At 44.9% G+C, this 24,419-nt stretch overlaps 1 long non-coding RNA gene across 4 annotated transcripts in view; it reads left to right on the forward strand.

The window, feature by feature from the left end:
• Window positions 1-1,165: 1,165 nt before the first annotated feature.
• The window catches only part of LOC114487994 (uncharacterized), a 33,326-nt gene continuing 10,072 nt past the window's right edge, over window positions 1,166-24,419 (forward strand). The window contains exons 1-3 of one of the 4 annotated variants that reach the window (XR_003683633.1): window positions 1,166-1,851; window positions 5,533-5,697; window positions 14,893-14,975. This is a non-coding gene — a long non-coding RNA (uncharacterized lncRNA). Of the gene's footprint in view, window positions 1,852-5,532; window positions 5,698-11,222; window positions 11,504-14,447; window positions 14,601-14,892; window positions 14,976-24,419 lie in introns of those variants that run through there. The other 3 variants (XR_008618277.1, XR_003683636.1, XR_008618279.1) reach the window with 3 other exon arrangements.

Raw genomic sequence — 24,419 nt, forward strand, 5'->3', positions numbered from 1 at the left:
CTCAGGGATGCCAGGGGGCCAGGGCACCCAGGCCGGCTCTCCGCCGTCCAGCAGGCCCGGCCAGCCACGGCCTGGGCTCCTGTGCCAGCATCCCCATTTCCACTGAGGACTGGCCAAGGACAGAGGGGGCTCAGAGCCATGGGAGCTGGCCCTGGGCAGGACGATTAGCGAGATAGAGACAGTAAGTGTTTTCAGGTCCATCATACCTCACCCACACCTCGAGCACCCCCGAAGTTTGCCACCCAGGTCACTCTTATCAAGAGGAAAATGACCAACTAGATGACATCATGTCATTCATACCCGCTCTTATTGGGTGATCTGTGCTTTTAAAAAGTATTCAATTCAAAAATAAGCATATTTCATGATGACATTTCAGACCCAGAAACACATGGATCATATAGGTCTGTATGTGTCAGAGTGTATAGCTGCAACCCACAAACAGGTACCTATCTAATTGTGAGGGTGACATAGCTGAATATAACAGGCCCTGACTCTAAGGGTGCGTGGCTTTGTGGAGGAGATAAGCACATAAATGTACATGGAAAAGTGTTACTGACGCTGTAAGAGAAACGATATAGATAATGTGGACCCCAAGTGGGGAGGGGCCAGTTCCACCTGGGGGATGGCATGGACTTAGGAAAGGCTTCAGAGGGAAAGCAAGGCTTGGGTCAGTTGCACAGTAGACCAGAGATGGACCATGGCCTTTGTCCCATGGGCAACAGGGAGCCACTGAAGGAACAGGTCAGTCTCCATCATAAGGATGTGGCAATGCACCGTGGAAATGTACAAGGGTTCTAAGGGCATATCAAGGTCTGGACGCGGCCCAGGGGCCGAGACGTCCGTCTCCCTGAGCACACCCTTCACTCCAGCTACGCTGTTGTTTAGTCTGAATTTCACATGACTCAACCCATCCTGCTGGGTGGGAAATGGATCTCATCCTCTCACAGAAGAAAGGGCAGTAGGTCAGGGCTTCGAGCCAATTGTTATGTAAATATTAGAGGACAACTTTTCCTGCAATGGAAGGAACTCATGATGATTTTATCTTGTTTATGTTCCTTTGGAGGAGAGGCTGCTCAACTGTTTGTATTTCTTATCATCATGGCAACAGGGATGCTTTAAGGGACCAAGAGGATTTTAACTGGCCCAAGACCACAATGAACCTACAGGCACTTTAATGTTTTCAGTGTAACAGCTCCACATGTTATGGAGAAAGAGTGGTTCTGGAATCAGAGAGAGTTGAGCAAAAAATCTCCCCTGTGACACAAACCAGCTCTGCGACCCAGGAAGAGTTACTTAACTTCTCTGTTTCAGTTCGAAAGAACAAAGCGAAGATAAAAATATTTTAATTTTACAGTGTTTTGAATATAAAATTCAATAAGGCAATAAGTTTGTTGGAAACGGTGAAGGCGCCGAGCTTTTACCTGCTTTGGAGTTAACAGGTCATTCTGTAACACTTCCAGGGGTGTGGACAGAAGGCACAGGAGTCCTTGTTCAGACACCGAGGGCTTCATCACTCATGGCATAACTGGGACATGAACACCAGCATCTTTTCATCAGTTCTCTTTGTCCCCAAATCCCACGTGGCAATGTGAATGGTCCCAGATGGCTGCATGCCCACATGAGTGGGTTAAGTTCTGGAAGCAAGTGCTGGGCTTGGAGAAGCTGAGTCCATTATAATGGGCAGTAAGCACGCCCACCCTCCACTCTGGAGGGAAACACTGTCTCCGTCCTCCAAGGCCACTTGTTCCACAAACAACCTTGCAAAGATGGTCCAGAACAAAGGACAGCCTGCGCCTCACTGACACCATGTGACGAATGAGAGAGACCCATGGAGAACAGTCTCTCAACACGGTAAGCGCTGCCTAACCCCATGCCTGGGACTGAGGGTATAACTGCTGGACCGCTGCCTTCTCAGCAGCAAATCAGAATGCAACTTCCGCTTCTTTTTTATCCCCGCCCCCCGAGCCGTGCTGCGTGGCTGGTGGGATCTTAGTTCCCCCACCAGGGATCAAACCCGGGCCACAGCAGTGAAAGCATGATGGAGTCCCAACCAGCAGACCACCAGGGAATTTCCAGAAAGCATCTTCCGCTTCTTGAGACACATAAGGGAGTTTAAAGTAGAAGACTTTTCTGCCCCTCTTTGTTAGTGTATGAGGGAGACGGCTGCGGGTGTGATTGTTTTTGCTGCTTTGCTATCGCAAATAGAGGCAGACACGGTGGGAAGGCTTAGTTCATGGGCGAATTCATAAATCCAGAGCCCTGGCAATGAGCTTGGATGAAATTTGCCAGCTTCTGTTTCTGAGGTCGTCCTGTGATGGAGAGGGTCTCTCTTGCCAACATGATAGATCTCCAAGGATGCTTAAGATATACAGACCTCCCCGTCTCTAACTTCGAGCCAAACACTTCAGCCAACTCTTATTTTTCAACTAGCTGGAATTCTTCTTTTTCTCTCAAGTCAAAAAGGACTTAGGGAAGAGTTCTGCATTCACCCTGTCAAGATAATGCACCCTGTGGGCCCCTTCGATGCCTCAGAGGCAAACACACTGTCATCCAGGGAAGGACCATTTAGTCCACAGCTGTTGTTCATCAGATATTGTTTTCTAAGGGTGACAAGTGGAGATGTTAGGACAAAATGATGGTGAGCACCCAGACCCCACCATCCAGGGAGTGAAACACCTTCATTCATTCCACAAGTGTTCTCTGAGTTTATACTACGCTGCAGGCACAATGCCAGAGATTTAGAGGCTATCAGGACTCCACTGCTCTGGAGGACACCCACCACCACAGGGAACGTGTTGAATAGGCTCAGGTTGTGAAAGGCCCACAGTGGAAGGCTACCAAAAGAAATAGACCCACAGACCTAGAAAACAAACTTATGATTACCAAAGGGGAAAGGGGGGATGGGATAAATTAGGAGTTTGGGATTAACATATACACACTACTATATATAAAATCGATAAACAAGGACCTACTGTATAGCACAGGGAACTATATTCAGTATCTTGTAATAAACCTATAAGGGAAAAATATCTGAAAAAGAATATATATATAACTGAATTGATGTGCTGTACAGCTGAAACTTACACAATACTGTAAATCAACTATATTTCAATAAAATTTTTAAAAAATATGGTGTAGGGATGGACTAATTGACTGACTGAACAAATTAGACATTTCACAGATTAGGGTATACAAATATGGAATTTTAATGGGAAAAATATATGTAAAAAAAAATATATATATATATATATATATATATATATATATATATAAAACTAAATCACTTCGCTGTACACCTGAAACTAACAAAGCATTGTAAATCAACTATACTTCAATTAGAAAATAAAAGGTCTGTGGGAGGTCAGAGAAGGACCTGAGCTTCCATCCAAGCTCACCATGCAGCTTGCGTGATCTTAGTTCCCTGAAAGGGATCGAACCCACGCCCCCTGCAGTGGAAGCTCAGTGTCCTAACCACCGGACCACCAGGGAAGTCCTTGAGAGAAGGATTCTTGAAGGAGGACTTCTGAGCCTGCTTCTGAAGGAGTCAGCCTAGTGCAGGGATGAAAGATGCAGAGAAATAGAGGTGAGTTCCAGAAACTTCAAGTGAGCTGTTATTTTTGGAGCATGAGGCATGTGTGGAAGTGACCAGGGATGAGGCTGGACCCAGAGACTGCAAAGAACCAGGTAATGAGGGGCCTGGCTGCCATACTGTGGAGCCTGGTTATTGCCCCAGAGGTGGTGGAAAGCCCTCGGAGGTACTTACGGGAGGGAACAGGGTGTGGATATGGTCTGGTTTGCAAAACACTTTGGTGGCCAATGTTGAGGTGAATCAGAGGTGTACTGTGGGGAGAAAGATGGCCTATAAATTGTTGAGGCTTGAATAAGGAGAAGCACCTTATAACAGATCCCTCAGGATGGAAGCAAAATCCTCTTTGGACACAACTATGAATCTACCTGTCCCTGCGTTGCTTTGTAGGTTGCCACGTGTACAGAATGCTAGGGACCCCAGAACAAAAATTCAAAAGAGATGTGTTGGGTTTATGGATGAAGGCTCTTCATCCACCTTTGTCACTAAAATCTGCACAGAATGAACCAAGGTCTTCAGCTTCCTAAAGACATGTTTGCAATTCGGCTGGGACAAAAGATACCTGGCTAGAAGCCCAGAGGGGAAATAAAAACAAAGGATTCAGAAGGGCTACCTCTTAAAGCCTGTCTATACAGCATTGGGGATGCCCACGGAAGGCCTTCTACCCAAACTTTCAACCCCAAGGAAGTCAGAAATGCCATAATTCAAGTTTTATTCTTTAGGAAGAAACATTGCAAAGCTCTCTGCCACACATATCCTTGCTGGCATGGGGGAAACAGGGGAAAGCGAGGCTGTACACATCCCCTCTTCCCTGTGTGGAGGACTCAGGGCACCAGAGCCCGGAGGCAGGAAAGCAGCACAAGGTGATGAGGTATATTTGTGTGGTGGAGGGCACGGTGGAGACAAGAGGGCACAGAAGGGAGATGTCTCTCGTTTCATTAATTTGCAAAGGCTCAGCTCTTACACCCTTTGCAGTTCAGAACACCATCCTGGCCACATAGGACTAGGATACAGAAAAGAGGCTGCGCTTGAAGTCAGGCAAAATGACTGGACATGGTCCAGATAAGGTCACAGAAACCAATAGGGGTACTTATGTCCAACTTTCTAATTTCTCTGCTAGAAGAAAAAATGGGATCCTAGAGACACCAGAGGGGCAGGCTCCACCTATGTTGTAAATACCAGCACCTGGGCGGCCCTGGGCACCTGGGTGGTACTGGGCATCTAGGCGGCACTGGGTACTTGTGAAAGTCCTCCCACACCGGTGTCCCTGGCAGGCATTGCCAGTTGAGGACGACGCTCTCCCACTGAAGCCAGGCTGGGCTTCCCCACCCTGCCCCGCACCCTACATCCAGCCATAGTCTGACAATGGAAGGGACCCGTTGGGTCTTTCAGTTGATTGTTAACTAACTGAAGAAGAGGAGCTGGTTCCTGGGAGATGACATGGAGCAGATTCAGGAGGCTCCCCTTTTGGAGCCTGATTTCCCATTAGTTAAAAGGAGATGCAGAGTCCTACCATCCCTTCTTCATGAAACTGTTAGAATGAGCCAGTGCCCTGGGACATGGAGATGCTCAGGATGAAGAGAAAACCTCTACCATGGTCCTTTCACCCCTGTCAACAGCCTGTTGAAATGTGCTATGATGCAGACTTACAATTAGATATTCTGCAGCAGTAAAATGATGTTGCAGAGAATGTGTAATGAGTTGGGGAAATGTTCGTGATGTAACTTTACGTGAAAACCATTAAAATACACAACATACCCAGTGCAAACACAAGCACACTATAAAGGCACAGAAAAGATGGGAAAACTCACCTGCATATTAACAGTAACTGCTCAGGGTTAAGACCCATGAGAAAAGTTTCCAAAGGACTCAAGGAAGCTCTTCTGAGACGCCTCTCCCTTTGGAATGTGGATCTTCACTGTGGCCTCTTGTCTCTTTGCCCTCAGGATGGGCCCCTCCACTTGCTGTCTACCTGCTGTCAAAGGGGCCACATGCAGTACTGCAAGGCCCATACGGTCCCTGGGAGTCTGCACACCAGGCATCTCCCTCCATCCCAGAGCTCTGCAAGGACCTCGGCTTCTGAAGGAGAGCTTCTTCACATACAGTAATAGGTAGGAATCACTGTTTTTGGATATTTCCCTCCTATCACATACATTTTCTAAGTCTTCTACCAAAAATATATAATCAGAAAAAAAAAGCAGCATAAATTAAATGAACTTCATCCAAGAAGTGGCATGTTCATAGATGCAGAGTATTTTTACAGCCCACCTCTCCCGCTGAGTCCTCCCTGTGAATCCCTGTGTGAATTCCCCCAGTGAAGATTGTCTACCCAGGAGGGGTCTTTAGAACCAAGCAGAGAAATGGTACATGAGTATCACCCAAACTATAATCAAGACCAGGTGAAAGCAATTTAGTCCTATGCCCAGCGGCATTTCTTGAAAGACATACCACCCATATTTGGACGCTACCTGGGTGTGGACTGATGAGATGGGAGACAACCGGGAGTTCCAGCTGCTAGAGGCATGAGAGGTCACACAGCTCAACTTCTCACTGAACAGGTGGGGAGACGGAGAGAGATAGGATGAAGGCTTGTCTGATACAACACAATGCACTGAAGGTGAGTGACGACTATTTCTAAGTTTATGAGAAATACCTACATACTAGGTATTACCTATTCACTCACTGAATGCTCACAATGATCCTTTGAGGTAAGTGTTATTATTTTCTCTCCACTTTATGGATGAGGAAACTGAGACAGAGACACATGAGGAACCTCATCCAGATTGCATAGCATAATGTGGCAGAGCCAGGACTGGAACCCAGGCTTCAGCCCATGCACTGCACAGTTTTTTAGAAACTGATGATCTGATATGGAAGAGCTCCAGTGAGTTTCTGGGAACCTGGGGTTTGTGGGCTTGCAGGGGAATTGCTCTAAGAGTACCCAGAGACCTTCCCTGTCTAACATGAGGTGAGTGAGCTCATCTGAACCCCAAGGCAGCCACGTCAGCCTTCCTATCTGCTGAGCTGGTATTTATTCTGACTGATGTAAGTTCCTTCCCAAGTAAACTCTCAGAGGCCAGGCAAGTACATTCTCAGATACAATAAGGCATCTTTTCCTTTACAGCTTCCCTGCTTTCCCAGGGGTGTTTGTATGGGAGGAGGCAAAGGAGGAGGGGAAGGTACTGCCTTCCAGAAACATCCTACCTAGATGCAGACACTCAGTTCTCAGGGTAGTGGGAAACACTGAGAGGTTGTGTTGCCTAGGAGGCAAGTCAGAGAGCTTTGTTCATTGGCCTTGGCAAAGCAGGACCTGTGGGGCTCTGAGAGGGCAGAGTGCCACCTGTCACCATGGTAGGAGAATGGCCTTCATTCCAAGTCACAGAGCATGTTGCAGAGAACCTCCTATGTGCCTGGCCCTGTGTGTGCACTGGGTCTACAGAGACAAAGGTCTGCTCTCAAGCAGGTCACACAGACAGAGACATTGATAGAAAGGAACCCAAAAGCAACACATATTGCTAAATAGAGAGAGGAGACCACAGGATGTTTCCATACATGTCCAGTGGGATGAGGAAGAAAAAATAGAAGGAAAGGGAAAGAAAGGGTGGGGTGGATAGAAAGGAAGAGAGAGGTTGGTCAAGTAAAGCTTCTTGGAGGAAGAATTCTGCTTGTCAGTCTGAAAAGGTAAGTAGGAATTACTGAGTTACCGGTTAATTGAATTAACAAAAAGAAATTTCAGATAAAGATGGGTGAGTAGACATAAATGGGTCTGGCATGCCCAGGGTCCTGGAGAATGCAAGGAGAAACCTCACTAATAGCCTTGAATATCAAGCTATGAAGGGTGCTTTTCACTCTGCCACCAATGGGACTTGCTTGAGAATTCTGAGCAGGGATGGGCCTAATCTGATTTGGGGAGATGGACTAGATAGAATCATCCCCCTCCTCAGGCCAAAGTGATTGAAATCCCCACCACTTTATAAAGTCTCTAATTGAGAAGAATATACTATCTCTGGAAAAGGAGTTAACAGCATGCAAATACCTTCCCTGGGTATATCACCTTATCTCCCTGGGTAATTCCTTAACACTCACCTACTAATACTTTAGCACCCACCAACACAGAAACACCTACAACACATGAGCCTGCATCCCTTTCTCAGATTAGGTGACAAGGAAAATCCCGGCCCCAAGCTCAGAAAGTATAGGGAAGGTCATTTATTTTATTTTTAATATCATTTTTATATACTTTTAGATAGATACTTTTAGAAGTAATGGCTCCAGTTGAGATGGTACAATTTCCCTCTTTAGATGCATAACCTATTCTAAACATATGGTAATAAGAGATAAAGCACGAAAGGGAGAAAGCAAGGAAGACATTTCTGTGGTGTCAGAAAAAAGTCAGAGATTCAGAGAGGGACTGGCTTGTTTGCTAGGAAATAGCTCTGGCTGGGTAAGAGAAAGTAAAGGTATTCACTTGGGAAGGGAGACCCAGAGTTCAGAAAGCAAGACCTTTGGAGAACACTGGCCCTCTGAGCACCATGAAGCATGAGCAAAATTAAGTTCACATTTTGACATATCCTAGCAAAACCACAGAAAAATCAGAGAAAAGAGAGATTGCCTCCAAAGGGATAACTGGTCTAGTCGTTGACTTCTTAACAGCAGCAAAGGAAGTCAGAATGCAATGAATTATCTACAATGTGCTGAGCAAAAATTATCCAGGAAGTGACAAATAGAAACAAAAAGATAGAAAGAGAAGTCAAGAGACAAAAGATAAATGGAGGATTGAATAAGGAGATCTAATGTACATTTCATCAGATTTCTAAAAGGGGGGAAGAGAAATGGAAAGAGGCAATAGGTAGGTGGGAATTTTCCAGAATCAGTAAAAGACACCGATCTTCAGAGTACAGGAATACCACAGATTCCCAAGGAGGATAAATACAAGGAACCCACACCTAGGCACATCGTAGTCAAATTGCTAACAGTGAAGACAAACAGAAGAAATGAGAGAGAAAACATAGATTAAATTTAAAAGTATGAAGAATTATTTTGACAAAAAAAACCCTCCTCAACAGAAAAAAGAAGGAAACCATTTGAAAAAAGAAATAATATTTTCAATGAGAAAGAGAAAACTGTCAACCTGGAGTTACATACTTATCAAAACTATCTTTCAAGAATATAAAGAAAGAAAGACATTTTCAGACAAACAGGAAACTCTCACTAAAGGAAATTTTAAAATACGTTAGGCAGAGGAAATAATCTAAATGGGAAGTGTAAGACTCAAGATGAAATGATAAGCAAAAAATGTGGTAAATATATAAGTAAATCTAAACAAAAGCTAAATTTATAAAACAAGAATAATAATCTCTTATGTGCTTAGAAGTAGAGTAAAACTGAAATAATGGACATCAACACCATATTTAGAAAGGAGAGTTAAAATTAAAATATACTTGGGTTTTGTATTGTTTAGGAAAATGACAATAATATTAATTAAATTTGATTTTGGTAAGTTAAACACAAATAGTAGTAAAATAACAGAAAAAAATGTATAAATTCTACATTAGAGGCAAAAATGAAGTGAGAAAAATAGTCAATCAATTCAAAAGAAAGCAAGAAAAATAAACATAGAGAAGGTCAGACAGAAAGTACAAAGTAGGTTATTGGAAATCAATTCAATTGTATCAGAAATATAGGGACTTCCCTGGTGGTCCAGTAGTTAAGACTGCTGAGGGCACAGGTTCGATCCTTGATCAGGGTACTAAGATCCCACAAGCCACATGGTCAAAAAAAACAAACAAACCCTATATCAGAACTATAATAAATGTAATTTATTACATTCTCCATTTAAAAGAACATATTGTCAAAATAGAAAAGTAAAACAGATGTTGTTTACAAGAAACAAGTCTAAAACATATTGACACAGAGAGGATAAAACAGTAAAAAATAAATCATGCAAATATTGATTCCCCCCAAAACTACTACAGCACTTATAAACTTGAAAGCATCTGAAAATACAGTTTCAAAATATATAAAGCAATAATAGAACTGCAAGGAGAAATAGACAAATCCAGAATTGTTGGGTGGGCCAAAATGTTCATTCTTACAGAAAAACCCAAACGAACTTTTTGGCTAACCCAATATTTTAGGAGATATTGACACAACTGTTTTGGGAATAGCAAGATTAAATAAGCAACAAAAATTTTAATAAAACAGAGATATAAAAGATTTGAAAAACACACCAATCTTGATATAACAGAGATTAGATAGAAGATGATAAATATAGATAGATGATAGATAGATAGACAGATAGATAGATAGATAGACAGATAGATGCATAGTTATAGGTAACTAGGTAGGTAGGTAGAGGGAGATGATAGATAGTTGACAGATAGATAATCAATTAATATTCATAGCATTCAACAGTTGAGAAATGCACATTTTCTTCAAGTGCACATGGTATATTTACAAAAATTGTCCACATATTAAGACACAAAAAAAAGAGAGAAAGAAAAGTCTCAACTGCTTTTAAATGATTGGTATCCTGGTATCTTACAAACTACATTCTCTGGCCACAATGTAATTAAGTTAGAAATCAACAACAAACATGTAAATTCAACAACATATTTCTGAATAATACCTGTCAAATAAGAAATCATATGAATATTAGAAAACATTTAAAACTGAAAGATAATAAAAGGCTGTATATCAAAATATAATGAAATGTTAATTTGGCATAGAGATAAAATAGTAAATATTAATATTAGGAACAAGAAAGTATAATTTAATGAACCAAGCACCAGACTTGAAAGAACAATACAATATACCCAAAGAGGGTGGAAAGAAGAGTATACAAAGGCAAAAGCAAAAATTAATGAAAAATAAGCACATACAATAGAGAGAGAAATAATGTCAAAAATTGGCTCTTTTGAAAAGGTCAATTTTAAAACTTCAGGCAAAAGTAATCAAGAAAAACATGAGAAAAGCATGAGTAAGTAATTTAGGAGTAAAATAGAAAACATAACTTTAAATACTGCAGATATTAAAAAGGCAATACAAGGACACTATGAGCAACATTATACCAATAAAGTTAAAACTTATATGAAATGTGCAAAATCATAAAAATGTAACTTACCAATACCAAGGAAAAAGGGAAAACAGAAAATCTGAGTGGTCTTATAACCATTACAGAAACCGAACCGACAGTTAAAACCTTCCCACGGAGAGACCACCAGAACTATACCAAGAATCCAAGAGATACAGAATCCTAAATTTATTGACTCTTCCAGAGAAAAGGCAGTAGACTCATTTTACGAGGCTGGTGTAAACCGGATACCAGAATCCAACCACAGAAGTATATGAAAATTAAATTACACACAATCTGTTTTTCATGAATGTAGATGTAAGAAATTCCTATAAACATATTAACAAACTAAATTCAGCAAAACATATGAAAGCTTATCTATCTTGACCACATTGAGTTTATTCTAGGAGTGTGAGATTCATTTAACACTAAAAAATCAACAAATGAAAGCCATCCATTAACAGATCAAAGGAAATAAAGTCATAGGCTTATCTATAAGATGCAGAAAAAGCATTTGATAAAATTTAGCATGTATTCATTATAAAAACTCTTAGCAAGGTAGAAATAGAAGGAAATTTACTCAACCTGATAATGTGAACTTATAACAGTGTTTCCTTAAGATTAGGAACAGAGAAAGGCTCACTGTCATCACCTACACTGAACATCGTACTGGAGGTACCAGAGGGCAGAGAAAGTCAAGGGGGAAAATGTTGTCAGCATTGGACAAGAAGAACCAAAACAGTCATTACTTGCAGACAACATGACTGATAATACAGAAAACCCAAAGGATTTACAGATGAATCATTGCATTAATAAGAGAGTTTAGCAAGATTACTGAATTAAAGGTCAGTTTCTAAAATTGCATTTCTTTATACTAACAACAAATGTTTAAAAAATTGACTTTTACAAGTATCATTGAAAATTGTATTGAGAATGTGAAGTCCATAGGAATAAATCTAAGAGAGGAAGTAGATGACCTCTATGGACAAAATTAGAAACTTAATTAAAAGACATTAAAGAACCTCAGTGATGTATGTCTTTGCCACACTCCAATCAAAACACAGAAGTGGTTGAGATGTATGTTTTGTTGTTGTTGTTGTTGTTGTGTTCTGTTGGGTTTGTGGTTGTGTAACTTGATCTGTTTCTAATATTTGTTTCTATCAATAATATTTGCATAGAAGTGGAAAGAGTAAGAATAACCAAGATAGTCCTGAAGAAGCAAAATTAGGCGAGAAGACTTAACTGATCATAGGATACTAAGAATTATTCTATATCTCCAGTAATCAGGCCATGAGGTATTGGTACAGGGGGAGAGGAACAGACAAATGGAAAGGAGAGGGAGCCAAGTAACAGACCCACACATACAAGAAACCTAATTTATGACAGAACTAACATTGCGCTTGTTTGAGAAAAGCTGGAATTCTGAGGAAATAAAAAATGCATTTTCTATACATCTTGATCTTTATTGGGACTTCCTAATCTTGGCCATTGGTGCCGGGGTCTCTGAGCCCACCGGAGGGCTCCTGCCATCTGGGACCTAAGGAGGGTGCTGCTCTCCATGATGCTGTAGAATCTGAAGGCAAGACTAGGGTGGTTCTGAAAGGGGGGGAAACTGCAAACTGGCTGTGGCTGCTGCCACAGGAGGGAACTGTCGCCACTCTGGCAAAGAAGCATTGCCAAGAGATTCTCCCAGGAACCGGGAGACCACAGGGGATAAGGAGGCAGCCCCTTCTCCCCCTCCAGCCACGCAGTTGCACTGCAGTGCCCAAGATGGACAGATCCTAACAAGGAGTAGCTGGCTAAGCAGAAATGTGGTTTGCAGAGTCCCAACCTCAGCCTCACAAGGTTACCCCTCCCCAGGGTGACCTGAACCTGCATGGAATTCTTCTCCCAGAAACTGGAGAGCTCGGCTCCCAGTACTCATCACCTCCCTCAGCCTTTGCCTTTTCCAGGCACACAGAAGGCCCTGGGACACCAACCTGCTGGGAGCACATTACCAGGACCCAGAGTTCTGGGTGAGGACCTGCAGTCTTGATGTGTGACCAAGAAACAGTGTCTCTTCCCATTCAGTGTTGAGGGCCTCACTCTTCTGTCCTTGAAGGAGTGTTCAGAACGTGCCACCCCAAAAGATGCCCCTTTGACATATTGAATATTTTGAGCTGAAGACATTTGAAAAATAGCAAATGCAGAGAGAGGCTTTCTCTGAATTCCCTTAATCTGTCTAAAGACCAAGCCTCCTCCAAAAGGAACGCAATTGTCACAGATCTCCTCCGTGGGAGTTTATCAACCAGGGAGAATTGACTCCTTATAGGGGAATTGACCGGAAGTTACACCACATCCAGACAGGCAGTCACAAACCATCACACCTCCCATCGATGCTTCTAGGGTCCCATTCTTCTTTCCTGAAGATCACTTACTCTCCTCTAAGTGGCTTCCACCCCTCCTCCCCTTCCCCTATTAAAATAGTATATAAGCTCTCAAATCTCACCGCTCTTCTGAGTATTCACTTTTTTTATGTGATGCTCTAGGCACATGATATTAAAAATTAATAAATGTGCATACCTTTTCTGCCTGTTGTAAGTTTATTTTGTAGACCCAGCTATCAAACCCAGGAGAATAGAGGCAAAATCCTTCCTCCCCTACAGCTTCATCTAACCCTAATTACCTCCCAATAGCCCCCTTTCCAAATACCACCACACAGGGTGTTACGGCTTCAACATATGAATTTTGGGAGGACGCAGCACTCAGATCATGACAGGCAGAGTTCCTCTGTTTCTTGCCATCAAGGATTTCCCAGACCCTCCCAGCCCAGCACCCACCAGCTTCTTCAAGGATAGGCCCCGCCCACCTCCTCTGTGATTCACATGGGACCCTCTACCAAGTTCATGGAATCTGTGTTATAAGTGAAATTCTGTGGAGGACCGGGATAAGCTGACCCACAAATATAGGTGGCACAGGCTCTGTCCTTGTGGATAGCACACGGAAAAGTGATGAGAGGCACTTGGCAATCTTTCCCCTCTCACCCTCCAGAACAGAGTTCCACATTCCACTGTGGACCTCTCGATGCAGCCCTGCACAGGGTTTCTTAAAACTTCGAATTACTTGCCCATATTTAAAAATCAGGAGACATACCAGAAAATATCTGGATTTTTGGATTCCCTTGGAAAATTAGAACAGCCAGAAACTCTGGCCGTTTGTCTCTCCTGACTTGCCAGAAGCAAGCGATGGCTGCCCGCTTTAGGTGGTTCATTCTCCTGTCTGACCCCAGCTTTCCCTCTCCTCATCACTTCCCTTCCCGACACCCTTGTCACCTGCCATTATCACTGCCTCTCCACTGCTTCTTGTATAAGATAAAGAGCTAGGCCAAGAGGTCCATGCTTTTCAAGAAGTTTGGGAGAGAGCATGTCACTTTGTGGAAGGAAAGACTGATCCTACATGATTAACAAGCAAAAAAATCTGTGCCAAAAGAATATAGGTGAAGATGTCATTGTGAAGTGAATAGTTGACAACTCTTATATTCTACCCAGGTCACTAAATGTGATGCTGGCTTGGCCCTGCTGAGTGTTTGGTCCTGCAAGAGCTGTTCTAGGATGTTCCATTATCCTGGCCACCAATAATTCAAACTCAAGGTCAGCAGTTAGTACTCAAAGCAGGGGATTCTGTATTTTTTACAGAAGGTGGACTCTGGGATCTATATTTTACATATGGAGAATTAAAACACAAGGATTTGTTTGTTTGTTTGTTTTTGCAATACGCGGGCCTCTCCCGTTGTGGAGCACAGGCTCCGGACGCGCAGGCTCAGCGGCCATGGCTCACGGGCCTAGCGGCTCCGCGGCACGTGGGATCCTCCCAGACCGGGGCACGAACCCGTGTCCCCTGCATCGGCAGGCGGACTCTCAACCACTGCGCCACCAGGGAAGCCCAAGGATTTTTTTATGAAAGGTAAATATCCTGTTTTGTGTGTCTTGGAGGTGTGTGGCCGGGAATGTCTAATTCCCTGTTCTGAGAACACGGGAAAAAAGTCTCTAAGAGGTAGAATCATAATATCTCAGGAAACAGTAAATATCCCAGAGGTATGTTTTCACTAGTAGGATCTGGTAGGACATGAATACAGATTCATACGTCTTGTTTATCGAGCAGTGTTGGCCTGCCCACCTCAGTATGATTTCTCACCATTTCTAAACGAATGGAATGTACTAATTTGCTTTTCACCTACTATCCTGTGCTTTCCCAGACCCACTCAACTACTTCAAAAAAGTCACTACATCCCCCCAAACCAGCCATGAACTGCCAGAAGAAGGCGGAGGAGGAAGAGAGGTAAAGGTTTCTAAAAGGCAAATAAGTGTAATAACAGTGGGTCTCGGTGTTTATATGTACAAAATGTGTGCTAAGTAAGATAGCATGTGCTGAGGACATATTACTAATTTAACCCTTGCAACGTCTTATGTCACTCTTTAGTAAATGAGAAGGCACAAGCCCACAGTGGCCATCAGTGCCTCTCTATTCCTCAAGAAAGCTAAGCTCTGAGCCACTTCAGGGCCTTTGCACCTGCTAACACTTCTTTTGGGAACACTCGTCCCACGATCTACAAATGACTGGTTCCTTCCCACTCAAAGGTCACCTCCTCGCAGTCTGCCCTGCTCACTGTGCCTGCCTTTCCCTGCCCACCTCCCTCAGATCACTCCTTTACAGGAGTCCAGTGAGTGTCCATTGGTTGACTAGCCCTTGACTTTCAATCTCCTGTGGTTCTTGGGATTTTAATGTAACTTTCTGCTCAGGAAGCTCTCTGAACTCAGAAAACTAACCTGGACATCAAGTTCACACTGACGAGTACAGAATTCAAGGTACTGTGCCGTCTAGAGCCAATAGGAACTACCAGTGTTATCATCCAGTCCCATCTACCTCATGAGCCCACACACCCCCCACTGTACAAATGCAGTTGGCTTTACAAACACCTCCAGGGAAATGCAGAAAGGAAAGTGAAGCCTAGGAAGGTATGTGGTATGGGAAAGGCCCTCCAGCCCTTCAGCCACAGGCATTATGGTAAAGACAGTTGAGACGACCATGGAAATGGGAGTGGTGGTGATGATAGTAGTCTTAGGGTTGAGGTGGGGGCAGGGCTGCTGATGGTTATGGTAGTGGCAGTAGCCTTGGTATTGGGGTGGGTGCTGCTGCTGATGATGATGGCAGGGTGGTGACTTTCCCAGCTTGGGGTTGGGAGGGGGTATTAATGATGGTGGTGGCACTGGTGATGGTGGAAGCAATAGTGATAGTGGGAGTCTTGGGGTTGGGTTGGAGTGTTGGTGGTGGCAGTGGTGGTGATGGGAGTCTTGGGGTTGGGAGGGGGTATTGATGATGGTGGTGGCACTCATGATGGTGGGAGTCTTGGGATTGCGATGGAGTGTTGGTGGTGGTGGCTGTGGTGTTGGAGGGAGTCTTGGGAATGGGACGGGGTGTTAATGGTGGTGGTGGCACTGGTGATGGTGAGAGTCTTGGGGTTAGGATGGGTTCTGATAGTGGTGATCGTGGTGTCTGATGGCAGCAGAGAGGCAGTGGGGATAGGGATGGAAGGGATAAAGGTGATGGCACCACATTTGGACTCTTGCATCTAACCTCAGGTCTATGAACTGGAAGAGCCACCTGGTTCTCTCCCACAGGTTTCTACCTGTCACTACCCCATTGAGATAACCTAGCAGTATCCCCAATTCCAAGGCCTTTGTTGACCACTTCAATCCTTTAGTACACTTGAAAAGACTCAGGATGTATTGGTCAAGGAATACACAGCATTTAGGAGTGAAAAAGCTATGATTTCCAGATAGTGAGGTGCTGGACAATCTGCAGCATTACAGATCTGGGTGCCAACTCTGGGGCTCCATCAACCCCACCTCCTCTCAAGCTTCCTTCCATCACACAGAGTATAGAGAAGTCAGCCAAGGGATGAAACTGCTCACTGTGCATTGTTCCAAGGCAGCTGACCAACAAAGTATAAATAGCTCAGCCAGCACTGGTAACAGCCGGCCGGAATAAGCAAGCAGAAAAGGTTGGTAATCTGCTGGTGGAATCTCAGGCCTGAGAATGTCACCCCAAATGCCCTAAGAGCAGACGACGCCCAGATGTATAACGAGGCCAACTGCTGAGCAACAGAAGGGGGCAAACATGATCAAATGGGGGGCTTCAAGGGGCCTATCTGAGCTGGTTAGATTCAGACAGTAAGTACAAAGCAGATCAAATCAAATCAAATTGAGCCACCCCCCACACCTACGGTCAATTAATCTTTGACAAAGAACACCCGAATATACAATGGAGAAAAGACAGTCTTTTCGGCAAGTGGTGTTGGGAAAGTCACATGTAAATCAATAAAGTTAGAACACACCCTCACACCATACCCAACAATAAACTCCAATGGTTTAAAAACTTGAATATAAGACATGACACCATAAAGCTCCTAGAAGAGAACAGAGGTAAAACATTCTCTGACATAAATCATAGCAATGTTTTCTTAGGTCAGTCTCCCAAGGCAATAGAAATAAAAACGAAAATAAGCAAATGGGACCTAATCACACTTATAAGTTTGCACAACAAAGGAAACCATAAACAAAACAGAAAGACAACTTACATACTGGGAGAAAATATTTGCAAATGATGAAACAGACAAGGGATTAATTTCCAAAATATACAAACAGCTCATACAACTCAATAAGGAAAAACAAACAACCCAATAAAAAAAAGAAAAATGGGCAGAACACCTAAATAGACATTTCTCCAAAGAAGACATACAGATGGCCAATAGGTATGTGAAGAGATGCTCAACATTGCTAATTATCAGAGAAATGCAAATTAAAACTACAGTGAGGTACCACTTCACACCAGTCAAAATAATCATCATTAAAAAGTCTACTAATAACAAATGGTGAAATGGGTGTGAAGAAGAGGGAACCCTCCTACACTGTTGGTGGGAATGTATATTGGAGCCGCCACTATGGAAAACAGTATGGAGGTTCCTTAAAACACTAAAAATAGAGCTACCATATGATCCAGCAATCCCACTCCTAGGCATATATCCAGAAAAAACTCTGATTCGAAAAGCATCCCAATGTTCATAGCAGCACTATTTACAACAGCCAAGACATGGAAGCAAACTAAATGTCCATCGACAGATGAATGGATAAAGAAGATGTGATATATATATATATATATATATATATATATATATATATATATATATAAAATGGAATATTTCTCAGTCGTAAAAAAAAATGAAATAATGTCATTTGCAGCAACATGGATGGACCTAGAGATTATCATAATAAGTGAAGTAAGTCAGACAGAGAAAGACAAATATCATATGATATCACTTATATGTGGAGTCTAAAAAAAATGATACAAATGAACTTATTTACAAAACAGAAAGAGACTCACAGACATAGAAAACAGATTCATAGTTACCAAAAGGGATAGGTGGGGGAAGGGATAAATTAGGAGTTTGGGACTAACAGATGCACACTACTGTATATAGATAAACATCAAGGACCTACTGTATAGCAGAGGGAAATATATTGAATATCTTGTAATAACTTATAATGGAAAAGAACATGAAAAATATATATATATATATGTATAACTGAATCACTTTGCTGTATGACAGAAACTAACACAACATTGTAAGTCAACTATACTTCAATAATAAAATAAAATTTAAAAAAAAATTAAGTCACCCCCAGCCTCAACCACCTTACAAAGAAGGAAGAGGTTTGGGAAAGAATATGAGAGAGTGACCAGGTTTGGGCTATTTTCAGCAGAGTGGGGGAGAGTCTGCAATCACTTATTCATTCTTGATTCATTTGCTCTTTCTACCTACATTTCATTCCCATGGATATTCATTTCTTCTTATTTCATTTGCTCAATAAGTATAACCCTTAGCTAGATGTTCTAGGAAATGGAAACAGGACCTAATAAGAGGCAAGAGGCCCCTGACTTTAAACTGTGAAGTGGGCGTAGCGAATATCCCCCCAGGGGTGTAGTTTGTGAATGTGGTAGGAAGTCAGGGGGGTGGAGGGAAGTTAGCAGGGAGGTTTCCGAAGGATGAAGAGCGTCAGACTTTGCAGCTGAAAGAATGTTGAACACGGAAATGAGCAGAGTGCGTTCCAGGTGAGCTGCACAGGCTCAGGTAGGACCTTGAGAGCAGCTGGCCCTCCGGGCAGAGATAAGGGGACAAAGGCGGAGATTCACATCCTGAGCCCTGAGCCGGTGCTCTGCCCACTCAGCCCTGCCCCCTTCCCCTACCCCCCCGCCCCCCTTGTGTGAAAGAGGCAGAGTTTGAGCACCATGGGCTCATTCACCTGAATCGCCCAGGGGGAATTTCAAAATTGTCACCTCAGACTCCAGCATCAGAATCCCTGAAGTGGGCTTTGGCAGGTCAATGTTGGGGAAAATAACCCCACTAGAGGTTCTGACATCACCCATAATTAAGAAGCACTGCCCTGAAGAACCATGGAAAGGCGGAAAAGGAAGCAGATGGAGGACATGGCAGGATGCAGTCCGGTGCTCAGCACTCTTGACTCTCAGAGTGTCAGCTGGACCCATGCCTGACAGTGCGCTGTTTCAGCCTCAGCAAGCACCGCCGGGGTGCCTTTCACACTCCCTAGCTGAACCTGGTTTCTTGCAGACCTGCAGCCTCCGTCTGAGAGCTGCTGCGGACGAGCCTGTAGGGCCGGCCGGCTCCCACCTCAAAGAGTTCCTGCTTTTGCCCCCCTCAGAGCTGGCACCCACCGCAAACGCCGCCGCAGCTTCCCTGTGGGGGAGGTCTGCGGGGCTGCATGCAGTACCTTCCAGTTGTCAAACCTCTGCCCAGGTCAGACTTGGATCTCTCATCCCTTCCCACCCACCCCGGAAATACTCTGCCCTGGAGCCCACTCCAGGCTCAGTTACACGGCCCCCAGGGGAGCCTGGAGGTGGAACCAGAGCACAGGGGATGTCAGGGCCAAGAGCCCCGCCCATGACGGGTCCACCAGGGTTTTCTGCGGGGGGGGGTGGGGGGAGTGGAATTCAAGTTCCAGCCCTATCTCCCCTGTGACCCTCAATGTCTTCATCAGTACAGTGGGCTGGCTGCACTCTAAGACCTCCCGGGTCCCTCAGCTCCAGGACCCATGTGAAATGTAAAAAACTGCAGTCTTGGGGCTACCAGCACTTTCTCAGTTGTCTTTTGGCCACTGGGCCTCTCCAAACAGAGGCAGACTTTTCAGTGGAACTTTTAGTTTTGCCGTAAAGCCTAAGTCCTCTCCTAGAAAAGAAGAGATGAACCAAAGAGAGGTATACTGCCTAGTTGTGTAAGAGGCCATCTGCCCAGGGGTCAAGAACATCTTAGGGGACACCCAGGACATGTATGAGAGGAGCCAGGGCAGGAGGTCAGGACAGGGTGCTGTGGCTTTTCTTCCTGACATTGTGTTGGGGCCCTAGAGACTCAGCAGGGGATCTCAGGGTCACAGGCTGACATAGAAGAAGACCCCTGGGAAGGGCTTCTGGACACAGTAGTGCCTGTTTGTTTATTGGTTGTTTAACTGATTGAGTGAGCTGGAAAAAGGAACAGATACGCATGGTTAAAAATTTTAATTGCAAAATTCAGAAAGTTTACACCAAAAAGCAGCTCTCACTTTCAGCCTCATCCCCCATTAGTCCACGCGGGACCCAACGAGGTTCCTCCTTAGATATTCTGCGCATGTGCCTGAGACTCAGCGTGGCCAGGTTGGTCTTGGGATTCTCAACAGCACCCCGCAGAGCGACTGCAGTTCTAACACCCTCCCCTTCCTCACCTAAGGGGGCCCGTGCTCCATGGGCACTGGACCGGCTGCTAAAGTCCCCCGAACGCTCACAGAAAACACCAACAATAGTGAAAAACAAAACAAAACACCAGCAAGGATACCTGTGCAGCTCCAGGCTGAGCTCCTAGACCAGGGAGAGCCTAAAATAAGAGCAACTCCTGAGAAATCAGGCACCTATGCAAATTCGGTCACACGGAGAGCCTGGGGGTGGCGGCTAGAGAGAACAGAGAACAGAGAAGGGGCTGATGGTCAACAGGTCACAGGAAACCTTTAGTCCTTATTGGCAAGTCAGGTGTAGGGGTAACGTGTGCACGGTCAGGATTAGCGGTAATGCATGCAAAGAGCTCCCTCACTGCCTGGCTCCTAGCATCTCTCAAAAACAGGCAGCTATCAGCTGCACCTAATGGCTTAGCACTGCCACTTGAGAATGTTGTCTTGTGGCTGATTAAGCCCCTGATTCACTCACGATCCCAAGGAAGTACCCTGGGGGCCCCCTTTCTTCCTCCTAGAGGATCAGCAGCCTTCTCCATCTTAGTGGACCATGGACCAGACACTCAGTGGTTTGTTCCTGAGACCCACGGAGTCTAGCTGTGATGGAGGATGCTGGCTCCTCAGCACCCCTATTCCTTTAAAAGGATTTTCCCTGTTGTTGTGAGAATTCCATTGTGAATCTCAACGGGGAGACACAGAAATGAACCCTGCAGGATTGCTGGTGTGTGGGATGTGACTGAGGGCCACCCCTCCCCGCCTTGCTCTCCACGTGCACAGCCCACTTGGCTCCAGTGGCAGAGAATGGCACACCCCACCTTCCCACGCTGCCTGCGGAGTTCTGGGCACTGGAGCCAGACTTGGCCAATGACAACATGTTGGGACTTCTGCCGGGGCCTCCTGGGGAAGGAGGATTTCTCTACTATAAAGAGTGGCTGAGAAGGCACCCTCTCTTCTGCTGTCTTCCCTCAACTGTTGCAGGAAGGGGGACCCCTTCCAGGGCCCGAGTGTGGGCTCTTGTCTAACACTCAGCAATGAATTGTCCGAGGAGACTCATGTGCTGACAGAGCAAGAGACTTTATTGGGAAGGGGAGCCCAGGTGGAGAGCAAGAGGGTAAGGGAAACCAGGAGAGCTGCTCTGCCATGTGGCTCGCAGTCTCGGGTTTTATGGTGATGGGGTTAGTTTCTGGGTTGTCTCTGGCCAATCATTCTGACACAGGCTCCTTCCTGGCGGCGCACACATCGTTCAGCTGAGATGGATTCCAGCCAGGAGGATTCTGGGAGGTTGGTAGGATGTATGGACTGGCATCTCCTCTCTCCTTTTGACCTTTGCTGAATTCTTGTGGTTGGTGGTAGCTTGTTAGCTCCACATTCCTTACCAGGACCTCCTGTTGTAAGAGAACTCATGCAAGTGGTTACTATCGGGCCTGGCCAGGATGGGCGGTTTCAGTCAGTGGTTCCCCTAACACAACCACTGGTGGGGAGAGCATGATTGAGGGGAACGATGGAATATGGCTGGGTCTCCGAGGATGTCTGGAGCTAGTGCACAAACTCTGAGACCACTCGCGGCTCTGCTTCTGCCTCAGCATATTGTACAAGTCCTTCTTCTTAAAGCCATTTGCAGCTGGAGCTTCTTTGCTTTCAGCCCAAAGCATCCTGAGGAATTTTTTTTTTAATATGTGTCTTCAGATCCATCCTCCTGGCCTTTGTTCCCTGCTCCTCCCTCCCTGAGATGACACCCAATCCCTCACTTGTCCCTTCCTGCCCATCACAAAGGCTCAGGACACAAAGTGTCAGATCAGAGCAGGAGGTAAGAGCCAGCCCAGCGACCCAAGCCTCCAGTGTAACGTGCCCCCCCCCCCCAAAAAATCACTGTAACATAAAATCTGACAATGTCCCTGTTAACCCAAAAACTGGGTAACCTTTAGGTGGGTCTGGAGCCAAAAGACACAACCAAGCCAAAGATCAGAAGGAAGCATTTATTACTTGCAGCAAGTAAGGAGAGCACCGGGGATCTTTCCCAAAGCAGTGTCTCCCCAGACAGCAAAATTGGGGACCCTTTAAGCTAAGGGTACGTGCATGTTCATGAAGGGGCTCGAGCAGAGGAGAATTCAGCATAGAAGTGGGGCAAAGGTGGACAGAGTCCAAGCTTTAGTTGACAGAAGTCAGGAAGGTCAACATCATCATTCCATCCTCCAGCTGGGTGGGGACCTTGGTTCCTGCAGAACTCAAAGACTGTATCAGATTGCGATGTGTATCCCTTGAGGAGGAACTAGGACTCTGTTTTATCACTGAACTATTGTTTCTTGACTGCTTTTCCTTTGTTCCTGCATTCCCTTGCTTTCCTGAAGACCACTGATTACTGAGACCTGTTCAAGGACAAATGTTTCCAGGCTTAGATCCCAAAATGGCTCAGGCCAAAATGGCTTCTCTTATGTCAAGGAAGCCGTGCCTGGTTCTCTTCCTCCAATGACCCCCTGCCCTCTCTGCTTACATCCATTTTGCACATAATCTCCTATAGCAACTCCTTATTTCCCACAAGAAAAAGCCCAAACTTGAGCTCCTTATTGGATCTCACTGTAATCTGACCCTACAGGGCAAACCTACCATGTGTGGAAATGCATTCTGTGTGGGCTGAGAACTCAGAGGGCAACAGGAAGAGGTCAGCTCCCCTGGGAGCTCCGGTTTTGTTCCATTCTGTGCAAGATGTATGCACTGGTATTTTGGGGCCTCTGGGGAAATCACAGGAAACTTCACACAAAGGCAGCCTGGGGATGAGTCCTGAAGGATGAGGGTTTCCAAGCCAACCATTATAACGCCTGATACCACAGATATGAGCCCGGGGCTGCCTTTGTGTGGCTGGATCCTCTACCAGGAATCACACTTCTCTGGGCCCACATGCCTGACACCTGCTCTTCCTATGACACCCACAGGAGCTCCTTCCCACCCTGAAAACTTCCCTGGCCCACCCAAACCACCTCACTCCTGCCTTTGTGCTGCCAGAGGACTGAGGATTACTCTACCACTATAGACATTCTGCATTATTATTCAGAAGACTATTGTTCAGATAAATTTCTGTCTCCCACAATGTAAGGGCAGGGACATGTTTTTATTCATTTTTAAATCCCCAGAGATTAATACAGAGGCTGCTGGAGACTTGACATGCTATGTAGGTTTGAGGGGAAAGAGAGAAAGAAAGGAGGGAGGGAGAGAAGGGAGGAGGACAGGCCCACACTCTGGCTCCAGTTGACTGGTCTCCTAGACCTTTTGAAACAGGAGGGAAGGGGGCAGGGCACAACCTTTAAAAGAATGACATAGCCCTTGAGGATATGGCATAAACTGGTTAGAAAAAACTAGGTCCAAGATGGCAAAAGATTCAACTTCTAGTCGACCTTGAGCCTCATTATATGCCTTTTGTAATACATTAACATCTAAATGACATACTCACAGTTGCCATGACAGTTCCGAGGCAGACCATAAAAGGTCAAAAAGTGGGATGGTGGCCCATTCTTGCCCCTTCCCTGAAATAGTTGGAATAATCCTGCCACTCATTAGCTTATAAAGTTACCCAACTCATAAAAACTAACCACCCCATATTTCGGTGCCTCTTGCCTTCTGAGATGGTCCACACTCTGTCTGTGGAGTGGGGTTCTCCCTTGGCTGCTCTCACTTTCCTAGACAAACCCATGCCCTGGGGCCATCTCATCTTCTGAGCTGGACCACATTCTGTCTGTGGAATGTGTATCTCTCTAAACAAATCTACTCCTACTTCTATCACTTTGTCTCTCACTGAATTCTTGCTGTGTACAGACACAAAAGAGCCTGAGCTTCATTAATTCCTGAGACCAGGTGTGTGATCTCAATTAAAAGACAGTGGGTTCGGGGCTTCCCTGGTGGCGCAGTGGTTGTGAGTCCGCCTGCGGATGCAGGGGACGTGGGTTCGTGCCCCGGTCCG

Source organism: Physeter macrocephalus, chromosome 2 (genome assembly GCF_002837175.3).
Source record: "Physeter macrocephalus isolate SW-GA chromosome 2, ASM283717v5, whole genome shotgun sequence".
In the NCBI taxonomy this organism is placed as follows: Eukaryota; Metazoa; Chordata; class Mammalia; order Artiodactyla; family Physeteridae; genus Physeter; species Physeter macrocephalus.